Source organism: Lactuca sativa, chromosome 4 (genome assembly GCF_002870075.4).
Source record: "Lactuca sativa cultivar Salinas chromosome 4, Lsat_Salinas_v11, whole genome shotgun sequence".
Taxonomy (NCBI): Eukaryota; Viridiplantae; Streptophyta; class Magnoliopsida; order Asterales; family Asteraceae; genus Lactuca; species Lactuca sativa.
The window spans coordinates 47,287,321-47,308,090 of record NC_056626.2 but is presented as its reverse complement, the minus strand read 5'-3'; the positions used below and the strand labels follow the sequence as shown (position 1 = coordinate 47,308,090).

The 20,770-nt window shown below is 35.0% G+C and overlaps 1 long non-coding RNA gene across 1 annotated transcript; it reads right to left on the bottom strand.

The window, feature by feature from the left end:
• Positions 1–15,478: 15,478 nt before the first annotated feature.
• LOC111914599 (uncharacterized) lies at positions 15,479–16,311 on the bottom strand. Its single transcript, XR_002857862.3, has 2 exons — positions 15,886–16,311; positions 15,479–15,740 (listed from the first exon to the last, which is right to left on the bottom strand). It is a non-coding gene; the product is annotated as an uncharacterized LOC111914599 (long non-coding RNA).
• Between the last annotated feature and the right edge of the window lie 4,459 nt (positions 16,312–20,770).

Sequence of the window (20,770 nt, the reverse complement as noted above, 5' to 3'; positions counted from 1 at the left end):
AACCCAACTTAATTATCAACTAGATACATGTTGATACAAAAATTAAGTTTGTTGCGTTCAAATGATGTTATATGCTAATTTCACAAACCGGCGATGGTTCGTAGTCATACATCATAACAAAATTTATCAATAGTTACTTGTTTTATATTTCACAATAACTTATTTAAATAAAAGAGGTTAAATTCCTTCAACCATTCTTGATAGAATACTCATATTGCTTAATAATCAAAACATAGCATCGTACGATCTTTCCTATTTTTACCAATTGTTACATTCTCCCGCCGTTAAAAGAATTTCGCCCCGAAATTCAACTTGTAGACGGGATATCACTAAAAAATTGGGTTTTTTTTTTTTGATCCTCGCATTCCCTAGTGAATTTCGGTCCTCGCTTGGCTTTCCAACAAGCCTTCACTATGGGCATGAGACTTTGTTTCGTCCTTTTGACCTCCTGATCCATGATTTCTACCGGTTCTTCGATGAAGTTTAGACTCCCGTTGATTTCAATTTCATCAAGTGGAATAATAAGAGTCTCATCAGACAAGCTCTTCTTCTGATCCTGGGATGCCTTCAATCGTTCACGGGTTTGAACAATCTTCTCTGTAGTTTCTCGTATGATCTGGGGGCTGGTGAGAGTGTTGTTAGGAACTTGCCCGTTAGCTATTTGCGTGTCACCTACCTCATCCCATCAAAGAGGTGATCTACACTTGCTTCTGCAGAGAGCTTTGAATGATGCGACTTTGATGTTAATGTAATAGTTGATGTTGTATAAGGATTCGGTGAATGGTTCCTCCTCTTTGTCTTTCAGTTTGAGGGTGATAAAAAGGACTTCTTTAACGACTATTGAAAACACAAGGCGAATCGCCTGTCCCTTATCCAAAATGATAGATAGTGGTATACTATGCAGTCTTGCAATTTTCTTGTGATATGCTCCTGTCAGCTTTTCTATTTTTGTTTGTATCCTTGGTCGGTAGAAAGTGTGTGGGTTTGGTTGATTTGCCTACAATCGCTCAAGTGGTAGCATTTCCATCCACTGTCCTGGGTAACTTGTCATGGAGTTCATGGTATGACTCATAACTGATTCATCTATCATCTCTTTGTGTTTATAAGTCGTATATAATTAAGATTGAAAAGACAGTTGAATCGGTGATTATATTCTAAGCCCACATTCAAACAAGGAAAAGGATTTAAAGCGAAATTACCAACCCTAAGTCCGTAGAATTTTAATTATATAGGCCTCCAATATATACACTTAGTAATCATAGATTCACTAGTATGGGTCCATAGTCTCTACTTGAGTGGGGTGATTAACTTGGGTGAGATGACATTTACAACAACCCTTTTCCACAACTACTGCACTTAGGTTGATTTTTGAACTCGGGTTGTCGTACGGATGGTATTCCCAGGAGATCTTCTCGGAATATATCGAGAAGGTTACGGGCTTTTTCAACATCCATGATGTCTTTCTCTTCTTGTTTCTTATCCACAACACGGGCTAGGACGGCATGGTACCTCATGTGTAGGTACTTCTGAGTCTTGTTGTAAAAGGTGAGTCGGGGGTTTGTGTCCGGTTTGTCGCCATAGACAACGAGGGTTCTATTACTCGATGGGTTTAGGCGAATGGACTTTTCGTAATATATGATATCGGTATGTTGAGGAAACTAACTAATACGTTGTTAAAATGAAAATGTCATAAATTTTTATTGTGACCAGTTTTAGGATGGTTTGAATGAATTGCTTGATTTAGTGTTAGAGTGCACCCTATGTACACGTCTCTAGTGCTTTTGATTATTCCAATTCTACTGTAAAAATTTCGATTAAGTTTTTGAGGTTTTTGGTTGAGAAATTGATTAAATCTACGACTCACAATACTCCTCTCCGCGTTGCTATTATATAGTATCCATGCATATGTGCTATCGGGAATGAACGTACCGGAATCTCAGCGGGGTCTATTACTTCTTTCCCACGCTCTGTTGCTAAAACACTTCCGACGCTCCTGATATCTTTGTTTTTAGTCTTCGGGAACTCCTTTATGAAATGTCCTACTTCTCCACATTTGTAGCAAGTCCGACTCATCCCAGATTTTGTGTTCTGGGCGGTTTGTTGAGCCGGCACCCTACATAAATTTGTGGTATGCCCCTTTTCATTACAGTTCTTGCAGTGCATTTCCCTGCACTTTCCTTTGTGATGAAAGCTACACTTGGTGCATTTTGGCAGGTTTCCAACATATGGTCTTGTCGGCACTGAGGTAGTAGGGATGGTGGTGGTATGGAATTTCACTATTTGTTGTCTTTTAGTAGGTCCTTGATTTGGGGCGTCGTTGCAGGAACATACTCGAGGTTTCCCTGGTTGTTATTACGATTGGAACTTTCGGCGTTGTTCCTGCTTTTGTTTGTGTTGTTAGCGCCGAGGTGTGCTATGACTGCTGTCACGGCGGCTGTTACCGCAATTTGAAATGTTGTAGGGTCTATTTATAGAACTAGTGTTGCACCAGTATGCTGATTACCTTCATGTGTCGGCATGATTCTATTTCGCGAGTGGCCTCCTCTGTTCTCAGTTCTGTGATGATTGTCCAGGTTGTAGCTGTAAGGGTTCTTTGTCCTATAACGACTATCTCCTTTTCTAAGGAGTGTAGGTGATCCATATTGTTCTTTTGATCTGCTTGCCGGTCTATGGGTGTTATGGCCCGAAGTACGGTGCAGTGAGTTTATGTCGGTTGTGGATCATCGGTTGTCCTCTCCAGTCTATATGTGTGGCTAGGTAGTTAATTGGGGGTTGCTTCCTGAAATGAGAGGTGGAGGTTCTCACACTCCTCTTGATAGGGTAAGGTTTATTGATGGTATCTCCCGAACTTCTTTCTCTATCTGGTCCCTTCTCGGAAATCTTCTTCCTCGTATTTCATCTATTGGTACTCTTCGAAATCTTCTTCTGGATCCTTCTTGATCCATCTATTGGCTTCGGTGGATTTCGATCGCATGGTCCGATGATCAGAATTTTGTGCTACTGCATAAGAGTTATGATATATATAGCTTAGGAATAGACAACAAAATGTTTTTCATATGTATTTGCATTGTAAGTATATTTTTTTCCGCAAGTTTTTAAGATAAAAAAATTGTTTTATTTATTTTAAGTATCCTTACAATGGCATTTATGAAAAAATAATGTTATTTATATGTTTCCATTGATAAGCAATATTGGTAAATGGATTTGATTCTTTCATTTGTGGTAGTATCGTAATTTACCAAATAAGGAAAGATTCTCATCACCCAAGTTTCAATCGTATAGAAACTTGGAATCATGCAAGTTGTATTGTGTGATGAATGATTTCATCTTTGGGAAATTAAGACTAAGACCTTGTTCACATTTATGTGTGAGTCAAGTGAAGGACTAAAGGATTAGGTACACTTGGTTGTGTGCTGGTCAGGTCCACCACAAAGGTTGATAAGATTATTCGTTATGATTTACAAAAGTTTAGTAAATATGGTTATGCTTACAAGTTTAAGTGTAATTCTGAAACATTAGAAAAGTTTCAATGTATGGCAGAACGGATAAGAAGAATCAAATAAGGTAGAAAGATAAAAGTTTCTCCAATCTGAAGAGATGGGAGAGTACTTGAGTATCCTTTTTTATGACTATCTTAGTGATTATGAAACTATATCACAATTGATTCTCTAAGGACACCTTAGTGCATTTGTTTGACTAAGGAGAGGAATCATGAATTGTTGAAATGGTTAAATCAAAAGATAAATCATAGTCCGTTCCAAATCAAATCTTAGAGTCATACTCCAAGATAGAGCCTTGAGTGACATAATCTTAAGAAAGGTTTAAAATACTTGTCAAATGTAGAGTAAAATGTTTTCTTACTCTGGTACATTTGAAATTGGTAAGTTGTGATGTTTTGGATAAAATAAAGACCAACTAAGGCCAATTGTGTGAAGTGTTTGTCTTGATAAGAATCCACACTAACTATTGAATATTTGTTTTGTCAAGGAATGGTTCTTGACAAGAGAGTCTTATATGTCAAGAGGACAGTGGGAGTCTAAATGATCCTGAAATAATTTCAAGAACTAATCAAGAGTATTTTTAATCACTAGCCTACAACCTTCAGTCCATATGTGTTTAGATTTGCCACTAACCTTGTGTGACAACCCGATATTTAGAGACAATGTAATGTAAAACCAGTCAAATTTAGGTCAAAATATAACTTTCCTAAAATCATATTTGGGTTAAATAAAGTAGTACAAATCGTATCAAGGTTTTTGTATATATAAAGAACCCTAAAATCCGAGTTATAACGAAGAAGTTATCACCAACCGAAAGTTCGCGGCAAAACCGGCAACACCGATTAAACGAAAAACACGAAGTTTCAATACAATAGTTTTTAGCCTTAAGTATCTAAATGAAAGTTTTAGATAACATTAAACTGTGAGCGTACATAAAAAGAACGTCCAAATCTGACTTCGTATGAGGAAGTTATGATTTTTCCAAGATCCGGATATAGCAGTAGACAGCTAAAAACTCGAAATAGAGCTCGAAAGACTTTTGACCGAAACAACCTAAATGAGAATCGAAGGTCTCAAAAATAGTAGCGCAGCGGCGAAAAGTCTGACGAAAACGGACATCGGATGAAGAAGTTATGGAATTTTAACGTAATTTTCGTGTCCCGGCCCGTTAAAAATAAATAATTAAAAATAAAGTCAAAATTAGCCAATGAAATCTAAACGAGAGTTGTAGAGCATATTTTCAGCTGCGCGTGCATATAAAGAACGTCAAAATGGAGCTCGTACGCGAAAGTTATGGGTTTTACAAGTTCGAGGTCCGAAATCCGAGGCTGTCAGAATTGCCACGACGTGGCACAAGCTTGCCGCGACCCGACAAGTGACTGAGGGCGTCTAATCAATGGAAGAGGATAATTTTGACTCCCCACGACGTGGCCATCCCTTGCCACGATGTGGCACACCTCAAAAATGCCCCTATAAATAGATTTCAAGGGCTCCGAGTTCTATTGCTCAGTTCCCTTCTTTCTCGTGCCGAAACTCTGCGTTTAAGCCCCCGAGACCTCCCAAAGCCCAGGTTTTCACCTTCAAGTCCCGAAGGAAGGTTTTGTGTTCCCGAGATTCCCAAGTTTCCCAAGAATCCCGAGATTTCCCGCGTTTTCAACTCTTCCTGTCGAAGTTCTGCTTGATTCTTTTCTCGACTACTTCAAATCAACCACTTCAATCAAGTGAGTTCCTACCCCTACAAACAACACTTTCAAATGTTTTATAAATGCATTTTATACACTTTAAAGGGGGGGGAATACAAGTAAACACACGATTATCACCGTGTGAAAAACATAAATCTGTTGTTATACTCTTTGTTATATAATCAATCATATGTGATTTATAACTGTGTTTTCAAACAAGGGATTTCTTTTACTTTACACTGTCTTATCAAACAAACTACTTTTAAATCGTTGTATACACTTTTAAAGGGGGGGAATACAAGTAAACACACGGTTGTTATCGTGTGTAACATAAAGTTTCACCATATACTCTTTTTATCGAGTGAATCATATGTGATTCATAACTACTTCATAGGAACTTTCGTATGATATATATATTCACGATAACATCTTGTCTTTTGGAAATAAAACATGTTTATATATATATATATATATATATATATATATATATATATATATATATATATATATATATATATATATATATGCGAATCAAACCCTTTATTTATACTTTAAGTATATGTGATCATTTATGTCATTTTAGATGTTATACTTTACATAACAAGTGAACATTACACTAGGATTTGCTATACGAACGAAACACACACTTTGAATAACTATAATAGGTATAGTTTACGAGGAAATCATGAACATTTACATACTAGAAATACTATATCAAAGAGATACTTTCATATTCAAGAACAAATGGACATTTTCATACGTAAATATGTTTTATACTAAGTTTTGTGAGACATTTCACGTACTTTCGAGTATGCATTTTAAGTCCTGTATTACATACCATAATCCCTTGTAGGGGGAGCGTGATACTTGTGTATAGATCTATACGGGATTGACAATCCCGCACCTAAGTTGTTAGCTACAGCTAGGCCCGCAGGCTTGGGGTGACAAATGTCATAACATTTCAACGCCTGAAGAACGTTGTTACAGGCAGTCTGGGTCATTAGTATGGTTATAAAACTCACATGGAGTATTAGAAACACATTGGTTTATGGGGTTATCAAATGCCTTAGTGATTTTATATTTACACATAACTATTATTTAGGCATGAAAAACATCATTTTGTTATAGTTTTGGAGTTTTTAAACCACACACACACACTTATGAACAGATATTGGACTTCTAAAGGTAAGCATACAAAATAGTCGAGTCTTGGTAGAAGAATACTTTTATACTAGTAGAAAATATCGAATTTTCTAGAAACTTTCAAACATGTACAAACCATTTTATTCAGTTTTATACAAATGTAGAACAATTTCAAACGTTTTCTTCAAACTTATACGAAAAATTACATTGATTAATTCCAAACGTTTTCTTCAAACTTATACAAACAATTACATTGATTAATTCCAAACGTTTTCTTCAAACTTATACGAACAATTACGTTGATTAATTCCAAACGTTTTCTTCAAACTTATATGAAAAATTACACTGATTAATTCCAAACATTCTCTTCAAACTTATACAAACAATTACATTAAATAATTCCAAATGTTTTCTTCATACTTATACAAACGATGACATTAAATACTTATGAACTCATCAGCTTAAATGTTGACCTACACTTTCAAAATAACTTGTATTCTCAGGTCACCAGTAGACAGGTACGATGACCAGGTTTTGCGAAGACAGAGCAGTCAAGACTTGTCTTTTATTTTGATTACTTGTTGTAATGTCTTATTACTATGAAAGAACACACATGTATTAAACTTTTACTATTAATGCAATGGACGATGTTGTTGGTTGTTTACTACTTTACATTTATTGTGATACATTACATGACATCCTCTGCCCCAGAACGTTTCCGCCGTTCTCGGTTTTGGGGTGTGACAGATTGGTATCAGAGCATTGTTTATAGTGAATTGAGTATATCAACCCATAAAAGATATACTAACTATAAATACAATGGGATTATAAATACTCTGATTTAGAGTTTATACTTTTAAATAATAAAATATTTAAGTGAGTATACGTGCTTGCATTCATACTAAAATCGGTGTCACAACGACAAGAACAAAAGTATTACGATTGTTGAATATCACAAGTAAGCTTGGGGATGTATAGTCAGTCTTGGGAGTGGCATAGCCTGATCAACTATGCTGGTCCGAGGAGTGATTAGCATATGCCCAAGAATGGTTGTGATATGACAACACGTCTAAAAACTTACCAACATTACCACAATGAGAACATTATAACAGAACCTAAGTCTAAAATACCATTGGGGTGTTTTGGGTTACCATAATTACTTAATTGAGAACTAAAAAGGATCTTCATTTCTAAGTTGATAGTTGTTAAATGGATACACTAAGGCTATATGTAACTAGGATGTTATAGACTTAGAATCGGTGAAATTTTTGCTTTACCCCTATTCCTTGTGAATTTGGAGTTAAGGTCACTTATTCGAAAGCCTATCCTGTGTTGATTACATATGACTGGTATGCACTTTACAAATAGCGATGTAACTAATGAAGATTTTCTAATAATTATCTAGATAGTTCGTCTAATAATTATTTCCTTACCCCAATTCTCGCGTAGATAACATGGCTGGACTCCATCCCCATGGCAACCCGTACTTTCCGAACGAAGTCATTGTTGGATGGGTTGGAGAAGGACCAGAGAATGATCATCCAATCCCTTTGAATGATCACCATGTTGAAAACCTTTCAGATGTTGACAACTCCGAAACCGAGGTTGAGAACCTACCCCCGGTAGCTCCATTTCTAAATCCTAAACCTCGTCCCGCTTTTTATGGCCCGACGCCTCCTTGGGTAGAATGCATGGAAACATGGAGCGAAGAGCAATATCAACCTATGCCGTTTAATGGAGACCGAAGCTTCTACAACGTAAACGAAGGGAGCTCAGCAGACAAAGTTCTACCAATCCTAATCCGTAGAGTTGCCCGAAACGAAATTCAGGGCAGGACGGCTCTCTAATGTATCGAAGAGGTTAATACCAATGCGAGAATGCATACCCTCCGCACCATTCGTCTGGAAGATGCTCGTGAGAGCTCTGAGAGAGACCATGAAGCACTACTTCAAGCACTGGCTGAATCACGAGCCGATGTCATAGAACTCCAAGTACGCCAGAGGGTGTACGAAAGATACCTGCTGGATATGGAACGTCAACTAGCCGAACTAAGGGTTCACCATAGGCGTGACCATCACCAGTGGGAGATACCTTACTTCCTTCTTTGTTTTATAGAACCATGTTCTTGCCTATGATCTGTGTAGTACTTTCTATGTAATTACCTTGTACTGTAAGTACTTTTATTTAAGTCCTTATGTTGTCGAAGACTTTTCTTCCCTGAATATGATGTAAGACTTACAACAAGGTCAATTTCCCCAAACCTATTAAATCTTAAACATCAATGATATCGACAGTCGTCTAACTTCCGTGTCAATCTTTGTTCAAATGCTTTCATCATGATTTCATTGGAGTCTATCTGAAACCCCATCTAGTCAAGTTATTGGACTATGGTAGTTTAACTCTGGAATCATTTCCAAGTCTCTTTCAAAGGTTGGATCATGTTATTTACCAACCAATAATACCCTGGATTGGACGATAAACGTCTTGAGACCACTCTACGAGCTTACTTCTACTCCATACTAGGACGACATCATAGGGATATAGGTCAAACCTTAGAGAACATACTTCTATTCTTTACATGAACAATCGAACTACGTCTAGGTTCAACCATACTCGCTCACAAATTCATTTTTCTTTCCGTGTAACAGAATCATGTCGCCGAAGAAAAATGATCAACCCATCAACCAAACACCAACTCTTTAGATTAATGCGGCTACCTTTCAAGCTGCAGTCTCGGCTGTCGTGTCAGCTATTCTGGTCCACCTTAATGCTAACAACGCGAATGTTAGCGGGATTGTTAACAATAATTCCAATCCAAGTAACGATCAAGTACCTCGATGAACAACAAACTACCACGACACCCCGAATCTCAAGCGCAAGAATAACAAACGAAAGTTTTGGGCTAAGGCTAAAGGCAAATCACCCCAAGGGGCAAGCAAAAGACAACAACCTGTGGCAACCTTCACAGCCACGACTTCTATACCTCCTACTACCATTTCTTCTAGTATCCCAGTTATCCCCAACCCGGCCAGACAGTATGCTGGCAATCTCCCAAAGTGCAACAAATGCAACTACCACGATCATGGACTTTGTTGGAAAATGCAGTGCTTAAATTGCAATAAAAAGGGACACACCGTCCATTATTGCAAGACTCGGATCCAACACATTACTTCAACCACCAATGTCGAAATCTCTCGAATATGCCATCTATGTGGCGTAATGGGACACTTTAAGAGGGACTGTCCAATAGAGGAGAACGACGGCGAATCCGGAGGAGTTTGACCTCATAATGGAAAGAGGCAATGAAGGACCCTACTATAGTATAGGTTCACTTCCAATCGTCAGTATTATGTATGTTTTTAAAACATGTTTAGAACTAGTGCAACTCGAGTATTATCTCTTGCGAGATCCCGTCAGTTAAGGGACCCTCGTGCTGCGTATACTTGCCTTTTATAGTGTACTTCGTTCGCAGCAGTATTCCTGTAGTTACTCTAAAGTACTGTAACTCTATTAAAAAAGTTGCACTGTTGTGTTTTGTCTGTAACGCCTTTATGATCGAATCTAGTGTCTTTATTTCCAAGTGATTCCGATTTCATCATACGATCAGAGTCTATTTGATCCTCACAATACCAGTTTCGTGCGTAAATCTCTTTCTCCAAAATCATCTTTCTAATGAAACTATCACTTCAGAACTCCTAAGTACTCATGCGTAGAGTATGTCATGTTTCTTACCCTTTCCAAAGAAACCTCAGCAAACCTCCCCGAAGTACCACTCGTGCAGTACGTCAAGTTCAATCCAAAGACCCACAGTTTCAATCTTAATTATATACGACTCGTATACCCAAGATTGTGATTAATGAACCAGGTATGAGTTCTACTATGAACTTCTAGACGGAGACTGCCCAAGACTGAGAGTGATCGTGCTTCCGTGAGAATAAACTTAGAAATACCTATCCTTTTCCCTAATTCATGAGTAGTCATACTTTCTTTTAGATCTTCACGACATCTAATCCACCCCAAGGTTTTGACATCATAATCAGTAGGAGTTGGTTAAGTCTACGTCGAGCCGAAATCAGGTGCTTTGATAAAGCAGTTCATCTTAACCTCCCTATCACAGAACCTCTTGTTATTTACGGAGACAAATCAGGTACGAACCTTCGCATCATTTCATGTATTTAATCTCAAAAGCGCTTACGAAGGGAATATCACACATCGTCGATACGAGCCAAGAAGCGAAGGACATTCAGAACATCCCAAAAGTACGCGACTTTCCCAACACCTTTCCAGAAGAACTACCGGGATTACCACCACAACGTCAATTCGAGTTCAGAATTGACTTAGTTACAAGGGCTACCCCAGTAGCCAAGTCACCTTATCGTCTAACTCTAACTAAGATACTAGAACTTCCCAGACAGCTTAACGAACTCCTCAAAAGAGGATTCCTTCGGCCAAGTTTCTCACTTGGAGGAGCACCAGACTTGTCTATAAACAAGAAAGAGCGTTCCAAACGCTAAAGTAAGCCTGACGCATCACATCAATATTATCCCTCCCAAAAGGGATAGAATATTTCATGGTGTAATGCAATGCATCCAACCAACGGCTTGGTTGTGTTCTTATGCAAGAGGAAAGGTCACTGCATATACCTCAAGATAGCTTAAGACGCAAGAAGTTAACTATACAACACATGATCTTGAGTCAGGAGAAATGGTAATTGCTCTGAAGATCTGGAGACACTACTTGTAAGGTACAAGGTGTAATACTCTCACAGACGACAAAAACACTCAACACACGTTCGACAAAGAGGAGTTATCATACCAGGGAAGTCAAACGAAACAAGCAAAGTTGTATCCCGATAGTGAAAGGTTCGCTGGAATGCCAAGCGAGGACCTGGGTTCACTTAAGAACACGAGGAGCAAATAAAACTTTTATCCGTAGCATATTTATCAATTCTGCTTAAAACTCTAATTTCGGGACGAAATAGTCTCTAACGGGGGGATGATGTGACAACCCGATATTTAGAGACAATGTAATGTAAAACCAGTCAAATTTAGGTCAAAATATAACTTTCCTAAAATCATATTTGGGTTAAATAAAGTAGTACAAATCGCATCAAGGTTTTTGTATATATAAAGAACCCTAAAATCCGAGTTATAACGAAGAAGTTATGACCAACCGAAAGTTCGCGGCAAAACCGGCAACACCGATTAAACGAAAAACACGAAATTTCAATACAATAGTTTTTAGCCTTAAGTATCTAAATGAAAGTTGTAGATAACATTAAACCGTGAGCGTACATAAAAAGAACGTCCAAATCTGACTTCGTATGAGGAAGTTATGATTTTTCCAAGATCCGGATATAACAGTAGACAGCTAAAAACTCGAAATAGAGCTCGAGAGACTTTTGACCGAAACAACCTAAATGAGAATCGAAGGTCTCAAAAATAGTAGCGCAACGGCGAAAAGTCTGACGAAAACGGACATCGGATGAAGAAGTTATGGAATTTTAACGTAATTTTCGTGTCCCGGCCTGTTAAAAATAAATAATTAAAAATAAAGTCAAAATTAGCCAATGAAGTCTAAACGAGAGTTGTAGAGCATATTTTCAGCTACGCATGCATATAAAGAACGTCAAAACGAAGCTCGTACGCAAAAGTTATGGGTTTTACAAATTCGACGTTCGAAATCCGAGGCTGTCAGGCTTGCTACGACGTGGCACAAGCTTGCCGCGACCCGACAAGTGACTGAGGGCGTCCAATCAATGGAAGAGGATAAGTTTGACTCCCCACGACGTGTCCATCCCTTGCCATGACGTGGCACACCTCAAAAATGCCCCTATAAATATATTTCAAGGGCTCCGAGTTCCATTGCTCAGTTCCCTTCTTTCTCGCGCCGAAACTCTGCGTTTAAGCCCCCGAGACCCTCCCAAAGCCCCGGCTTTGACCTTCAAGTCCCGAAGGAAGGTTTTGTGTTCCCGAGATTCCTGAGTTTCCCTAGAATCCCGAGATTTCCCGCGTTTTCAACTCTTCCTGTCGAAGTTCTGCTCGATTCTTTTCTCGACTACTTCAAATCAACCACTTCAATCAAGTGAGTTCATACCCCTACAAACAACACTTTCAAATGTTTTATAAATGCATTTTATACACTTTAAAGGGGGGGATACAAGTAAACACACGATTATCATCGTGTGAAAAAACATAAATTTGTTGTTATACTCTTTGTTATATAATCAATCATATGTGATTTATAACTGTGTTTTCAAACAAGGGATTTCTTTTACTTTACATTGTCTTATCAAACAAACTACTTTTAAATCGTTGTATACACTTTTAAAGAGGAGGGGGGGGGGGGGGGGGGGGGGGGGGGGGAATACAAGTAAACACATGGTTATTATCGTGTGTAACATAAAGTTTCACCATATACTGTTTTTATCGAGTGAATCATATGTGATTCATAACTACTTCATAGGAACTTTCGTATGCAATATATATTCACGATAACATCTTGTCTTTTGGAAATAAAACATGTTTATATATATATATATATATATATATATATATATATATATATATATATATATATATATATATATATATATATATATATATACTAGTAGGCTACCCGCGCGATGCAGCGGACGACGATTAATTTCATTCCGGAGATTAGTAAATTTTTCCCGAACAACGAATAATTTGCTTTCGATGTATTACGGGTTGTCTCGACCGTTCGTTTTTCGTACAGGTCTTTTTCTTGACTCGTCTTTTTTTTTTATCAGAAATCAAAGTCTTAATTTTTTTTAACAGAAAAGTCTTATTATTTTTAGAAAAAAAAAAAAAAAAAAAAAAAAAAAAAAAAAAAAAAAAAAAAAAAAACTATATCGCTAACTTGGACAAAATATTAAATGGATTACAAATTATAGCGAAAAAAGTTTTTTCCGCAATTTGTTTTGATTCAGAAATTTATTTCTAGAATATATTCTTTGTGTGCAATTATTTTACATGCATTCTTGTTTTGGTTTTAAATAAAGATGTGTTTTTTAGTTTTTAAAATATACTTAAAATGAGGGTAATACAAATAGTTGAAAAAATGGGACCACAATGATAAATTAATAAATTTCATATTTGATGATGTGTTACCTTTGTGCTTGTAATCCAAATCCAAATATAAATCGTGTAGTTGGCTTTGGAATTAATATTACGTGGGTGTTTTGATAGGGAAAAAATAAGTTGATTATTGCTTATTGCTAAACCCAACCGCAATAAGCAAATTTAAGTGTTTGGATAGTAATCTTTAAAAATCAACTTATTGCGGTAGGAATAAACAAAATAAACTGATTTTAATAAGCAAGAGGGGGAATGCTTATTGCTTATTATTTATTGTTTATTGGTCATTTTACTCATATAAGTTGTTTTATTTTGTCAAACACTTAAATGTTTATTACTTATTGTTTATTCCCACCGCAATATGCTAATCCAAACACATTTTAAAAAAATATTTATTCTCACCACAATAAGCAAATAAGTAATAAGCTAATAAGCAACAAATAAAATTCTTAAATACTTCTAATAAACGAAATAGTAAAAACGGGAGGATCTGGTTTAAGGCTTCGTTTAGTATATATATTTATATAATAATTATAAGTTTAATAAAATAGTATTATATGATTATTATAAGATATAATTAAATACACTTAAAGTTGTCAATTTTTTTAGCATGTTAAAATTCAATAAATTAGAATTTTTTTTTTAATTCGTTCTTTTGTTACCAAAAATTAACAAAAAATTAAGTGTGTTAGATTTTTGGATAAAAGTAATAGTTCAAAATCATTTATATTTTATTCAGAGATATTGAAAAAACTAAAACTCCCGTCCAAAAAAAGTTATTAACCCATTATTTAAATATGAAAGATAATAAAAAATATGTACAAAGTTATATACATTTAATCACTTTTTTTCTTTGTACATATCATTTTTTTTAAGGAAACTCACTTATTGTTTTTCACTTGTATTAATCTTTCAAGTGTTTATATTTTTGTGGTTTCTTAATTCATAGTAAATTTTGCAAAACAAAACCCATTAAAACAACATAATCATATATCTAGAGATTCAAAAAAATTTAAAATATTATGCAGTAATATTTGTTATTTTAACTTGTTTATATAACATCTTTTATGTTAGCATATTAACTTATAGACAAATTTTTTTCTAATCATCCTAGACTGTTAATCATCCTAAACTGTTGTTTGTATAAAAAACAACTATTTATAAATTTGGATATACCTTATACATAATTGATTTCATTTTTTAAAATGAAATGACGTCTATTTTGTTATATTAATCAAAAAGTTTTATAATTAAATATAAATGTAAAATGAATATTAGTATTAAATATAAAAAAATCATTTTTTTAACGAAAAGACGTATTTTACAAACCCATGATATCGCCACATTTCTTTTCACAAACCTAAAAGTTTTTTTTTTTTTAAACTGTTAGAATACCCAAAGCACTTTGTACCAATCGCAACATTTATGATAATCAGCATATTTGAAAGAATCTTAACTCTTTCTATTTTTTTGCAACGCCATTTTTATCTTTGATTTTTTTCCTTATAATTTTGTTTACAAAAGTCATTTATTAATTAAGTTAATCGTTTCTTATAAGAAAACAGTTTTCCTTATTTAATATTATATACTCAAACATAATATTTTTATCTATAAACAAAATTTACAACCTCTTCAAAATATTTCAATTGTTATTTATTTTTTGTCTAGCAAAATATTTTTTTATTTGTAAATAGAATAGTTACAATATCTCATTCAAGTTTTTTTATATAAAAAGTATAACTCCAAATATTTAAAAATAGAAAGACTATTCTACACAAAAAAAGGGAAATATTTTTCTCGTTTATTAATAAAAATAAACAAATAACTCATTCAATACTAATACAAATAGATAGAATATACAAATCACACTAAATCATGGAACAACAAATTTTGCACCTTTAGGTTTTACCATCAAAACCTTACATCTAAAGAGAAAAACAAAAACCGGAAATTAGTTTTGTTGTGTTTTTATGTCCTTCACTCATGCATCAAAATATAAAATTATTAAAAATCTAGATGTAAAAAATCAAACGTAATTTATGCAATACAAATCTTAATCTGTGACATACAGTTCCTAGTTCTTATTCCAAATCATTGAAATCCATTATACATATCTAAATAATAATAATAAAAAACATAGAACTAATTAATTCATTTATCTTTAAACAAAATATAGATACTTACAAAATACAACAAAAAACACATCTAAAACACATATCTACACTGCATTGAGTAAGTAAGACCTACAAATATCTACAACAGATTATAAGAGATCCAACTTTTTGTCTTTTTGTGTAGAATTTGCAGATTCAAATCTGAAAATATGAAATATAAAACTCTTAGAACATCAAAATCGAAAATATATTAAACATAAATACACAAATTTATACATATAAATAGGTTTACATACATATAGATCCCTAAAACACACACATAAAGATTTTAAATGTTTTATCCTACCTGTGGCCTTAGTCTCTTTCTGTAAAACACACACACAAATGGATCTACACATAAAGATTTGAAAAAATTTTATCCTACCCGTGTTTGAGAATGGAGGTGGCGTTGAAGAAAGAGAGAGGGAGAATGTCATGAGAAACTCTATTGTTGGTGTGGGGGTTTGATGGAAGTAAGGTAATGGTGAACGGATTAGCTGTAAGTAAAGGTAATGATGACATTGATCTCCAGAGTCGTTAATGGAGAAGATGAAGATAGTGAGGAGGTTCTAGAGAGACGGCAATTCGAGAAGATGAGAAATGTGATTTTAAATGAAAGGTGATTTCTTTCCCGTTCCCTGTAAATTTAAATATGGAAGACATAAACTTTAAAGAATTGAAAATCTAGAATACTTGTTTGTGATTGGTTTAAAGATGTTTACTTGGATCACCAACAATAATATAATCTCCACCGTTCAAAAAAAATCTAAGGTCAAAATTGATTCCCCTTGTTTTTAAGACTTTGTCTTAAATTTTGTGGTCCCCACCAAGATGTATGTATTATAAAGTAGTTAGATATGCGAATCAAACCCTTTATTTATACTTTAAGTATATGTGATCATTTATGTCATTTTAGATGTTATACTTTACATAACAAGTGAACATTACACTAGGATTTGCTATACGAACGAAACACACACTTTGAATGACTATAATAGGTATAGTTTACGAGGAAATCATGAACATTTACATACTAGAAATACTATATCAAAGAAATACTTTCATATTCAAGAACAAATGGACATTTTCATACGTAAATCTGTTTGATACTAAGTTTTGTGAGACATTTCACGTACTTTCGAGTATGCATTTTAAGTCCTGTATTACATACCATAATCCATTGTAGGGGGAGCGTGATACTTGTGTATAGATCTATACGGGATTGACAATCCCGCACCTAAGTTGTTAGCTACAGCTAGGCCCGCAGGCCTGGGGTGACAAATGTCATAACATTTCAACGCCTGAAGAACGTTGTTACAGGAAGTCTGGGTCATTAGTATGGTTATAAAACTCACATGGAGTATTAGAAACACACTGGTTTACGGGATTATCAAATGCCTTAGTATGGTTATACTAGTAGAAAATATCAGATTTTCTAGAAACTTTCAAACATGTACAAACTATTTTATTCAGTTTTATACAAATGTAGAACAATTTTAAACGTTTTCTTCAAACTTATAAGAAAAATTACATTGATTAATTCCAAACGTTTTCTTCAAACATATACGAACAATTACATTGATTAATTCCAAACGTTTTCTTCAAACTTATACAAACAATTACATTGATTAATTCCAAACGTTTTCTTCAAACTTATACGAACAATTACGTTGATTAATTCCAAACGTTTTCTTCAAACTTATACAAACAATTACATTGATTCATTCCAAACGTTTTCTTCAAACTTATACAAACAATTACGTTGATTAATTCCAAACGTTTTCTTCAAACTTATATGAAAAATTACATTGATTCATTCCAAACGTTTTCTTCAAACTTATACAAACAATTACATTGAATAATTCCAAATGTTTTCTTCATACTTATACAAACGATGACATTAAATACTTATGAACTCACCAGCTTAAATGCTGACCTACACTTTCAAAATAACTTGTATTCTCAGGTCACCAGTAGACAGGTACGATGACCAGGTTTTGCGAAGACAGAGCAGTCAAGACTCGTCTTTTATTTTGATTACTTGTTGTAATGTCTTATTACTATGAAAGAACACACATATATTAAACTTTTACTATTAATGAATGGACGATGTTGTTGCTTGTTTACTACTTTACATTTATTGTGATACATTACATGACGTCCTCCGCCCCAGAACGTTTCCGCCGTTCTCGGTTTTGGGGTGTGACACCTTGTCTTGTGATTATGGTGATGACAAATTCACATGGATAAGAACACTTACACCACATAATATCTTATATTCTTCAAACCTAGAGATATCAGTTGTTGACTACGAGTTGGTTATACATTGATTGCACGAAAACGCATTGGTAACTCGATGTTATAAACGTGAATTTATGTATGATTCAAATAGTAGTCAGTACAAGCATATGAGTTGGAGTTTCTCCATTCCTTTTACCCTTAATGGGATAAAAGAGATATCTGTGGGCCCCTAGATGATTTAGTGATGGCACCCCTAAGTGCTTGGCTAAGCCTGGACTGATTTGATTTGTTCAATTAGTTGATCATCTTAAATCAGACATCGGGAAATAACAAATGGCAGAGAGAATGATTATAATCCATGTCTCAGTCCATATGATGTCTAGAATGGAGGAATATATGATCATTTATCTAATGGACGCGTCATTGATTTGTTCAGAGATCGGCAACAACTTTTAAGAGCTATGATTGCTGGTCGGGTTGTGAAGCCGTACTTGCAATGATAGTTATTAGACTTATCCAAGTGGGAGATTGTTGGATTAGTGTCTAAGTCCATAACTATAATTGGTATATACTTGACCCGACCCGACATAGTCCATTTGGGTTGCATGGCATCATGCATTTGGATAGAATAAAATGAGAGAAATAACACTTAAGGTTTATTAATATATTATAAGTTATAATATATTAATAAGATTATTTAATTAATATTGATCAAGAATTAATCTAGAATTAATTAAGTGATCAAAAGAAGACTAATTAAATATATGGGTTGGTTGTGTATATCATACATACCTGTATAGTGGGCTAAGACTCCATGGATTGTTAAGTTAGGCTAAAACCCATAGGATACTCCATGGATGCTCCATGGTGTATTTGAACCCATGGATCTAAGGAAATGGAAAGCCATGACAATTAGGGTTTACCCTAATTGTAACAACTATATAAGCATCATATTCTTGTGAAAAATCGGCCACTATGTGTGTATATGGAGGGCAAGTCGATTTCATGAAGTGATGATTTCTGTCTAAGTTATTCCACGTGCATATGATGTTGTGTGAACCATTTGAGGTGTCACATTTGGGGCACTAGGCTCTTGAGCTCCATGGAATCAAGCACCAACAAAGAGGTATGTATTTCTACTAGTTTCTATATTACTTGTACTTCATAATATGCTAGTTAGGATAAATACCTTGGAAATTGATATTTCATGTATAATAGAGAAAACATAGATCCAAGGTATTTAGGGTTGCATGTACACCATAGGAGTGTTAGAATGCTCAAAACCCAACACTTTTCATCAAAACGATGATACCACACCCCAGATGCTTGTTTTAATCCATAAATGGACTTCTTTAGTTTACGTACCTTCTTTAGGTTATCCGGCTTGACAATACCTTCAGATTGTTCCATAAAAACATCTTCCTCAAGATATCCGTTAAGGAACGTGGTTTTGACATCCATTTGCCAAATCTCATAGTCATAATATGCAGCTATTGCCATGATAATTCTAATAGATTCAATCTTAGCAAATGGCGAGAAGGTATCTTCATAGTCAACACCTTGAATTTGAGTACATTTCCGTCCATGTAGATCTTCTTCTTGAAGATCCACTTGCTTCCAACAGCTCTACTGTTAGGAGGTAAATCAACCAAGTCCCATACTTGATTGTCATTCATGGATTGGATTTTAGTTCTCATGGCTTCAAGCCATTTGTTAGACTTTGGGTCTGCAGTAGCATCCTTTTAGTTGATGGGCTCATATTGATCCATCAAGAAGACTTCCTATTCAGGAATGACAAATCCAAATTTGTCAGGTTCATGAGGAGTTCTACTGGAACATCGTACAATTGGTGTGGTTTCCGGCATCTGAATAATAAGTTCATGTTCAAAAATGCTTTGTTGATTATCGTTTTCAACTAAAGGTTGTTTCTCTCGAATTTCTTCGAGGTCAAGGGGGCTCCCACTTACTTTATGCAAGATAAATTCAGTTACATGAAACATTGTTTTACGAGCTATGAACACCCGGTTTCTTTTGGGTATCCAACAAAGATACACTTATGAAATCTAGGGTCAAGCTTGTCAGAAGTTTCTCTTTTAACATATGCTTCACAACCCCATATATTTTAGAAAGACACTGATGGATCCTTTCCATGCCATAACATGTAGGGAGTCTTACTAACCTTTTTAGTTGGGACCATGTTTACAGTTCGAACTGCGGTTTCAAGGGCATAACCCCAAAATAAATGAGGAAGGGAAGTATCACTCATCATTGATCGCACCATATCAAGTAGAGTATGATTTCTTATTTCTGAGACACCATTATGCTGAGGTGTTCCCGGTGGAGTGAGTTGTGACACTATGTCGCAATTCTTCAGATGTTCATCAAACTCATATCTCAGATATTCACCACCACGATCTGATCGTATGGGTTTAATATTTTTACCAAGTTGATTATGTACTTCAGTTTGGAAAACCTTGAAGACATTGAATGTTCATATTTGTGTTTCATGAGATACACATATCCAAATCTACTGTAATCATCAATAAGTGTAATGAAGTATCTTTCACCGCTTATGGTCATTGTTCTAAAAGGTCCACATAAATCAGTATGTATGAGTCCTAATAGATCCGAAGCTCTTTCACCAACACCGGTAAACAAAGCTTTGGTCATCTTGCCACATATACATGATTCACATACATCAAAAGACTTTGAGCCTGTTGACTCTAATATCACATCCTTTTGGAGCTTAGTAATGCTAGTTTTACTTATGTGCCCAAGTCGACAATGCCAAAAAAAAGTTTTATTTGAGTCTAACTTTGTTTTCTTATTTAAGTTGAATATTGAATTATCCTTTGTGTATGAACCATTTAAATCGATTTCGTATATTCCATTTGTGGGACTAGTCTCAAAATAGAACACATTATCCTTAAACACGAAAATGTTTTCAAAAT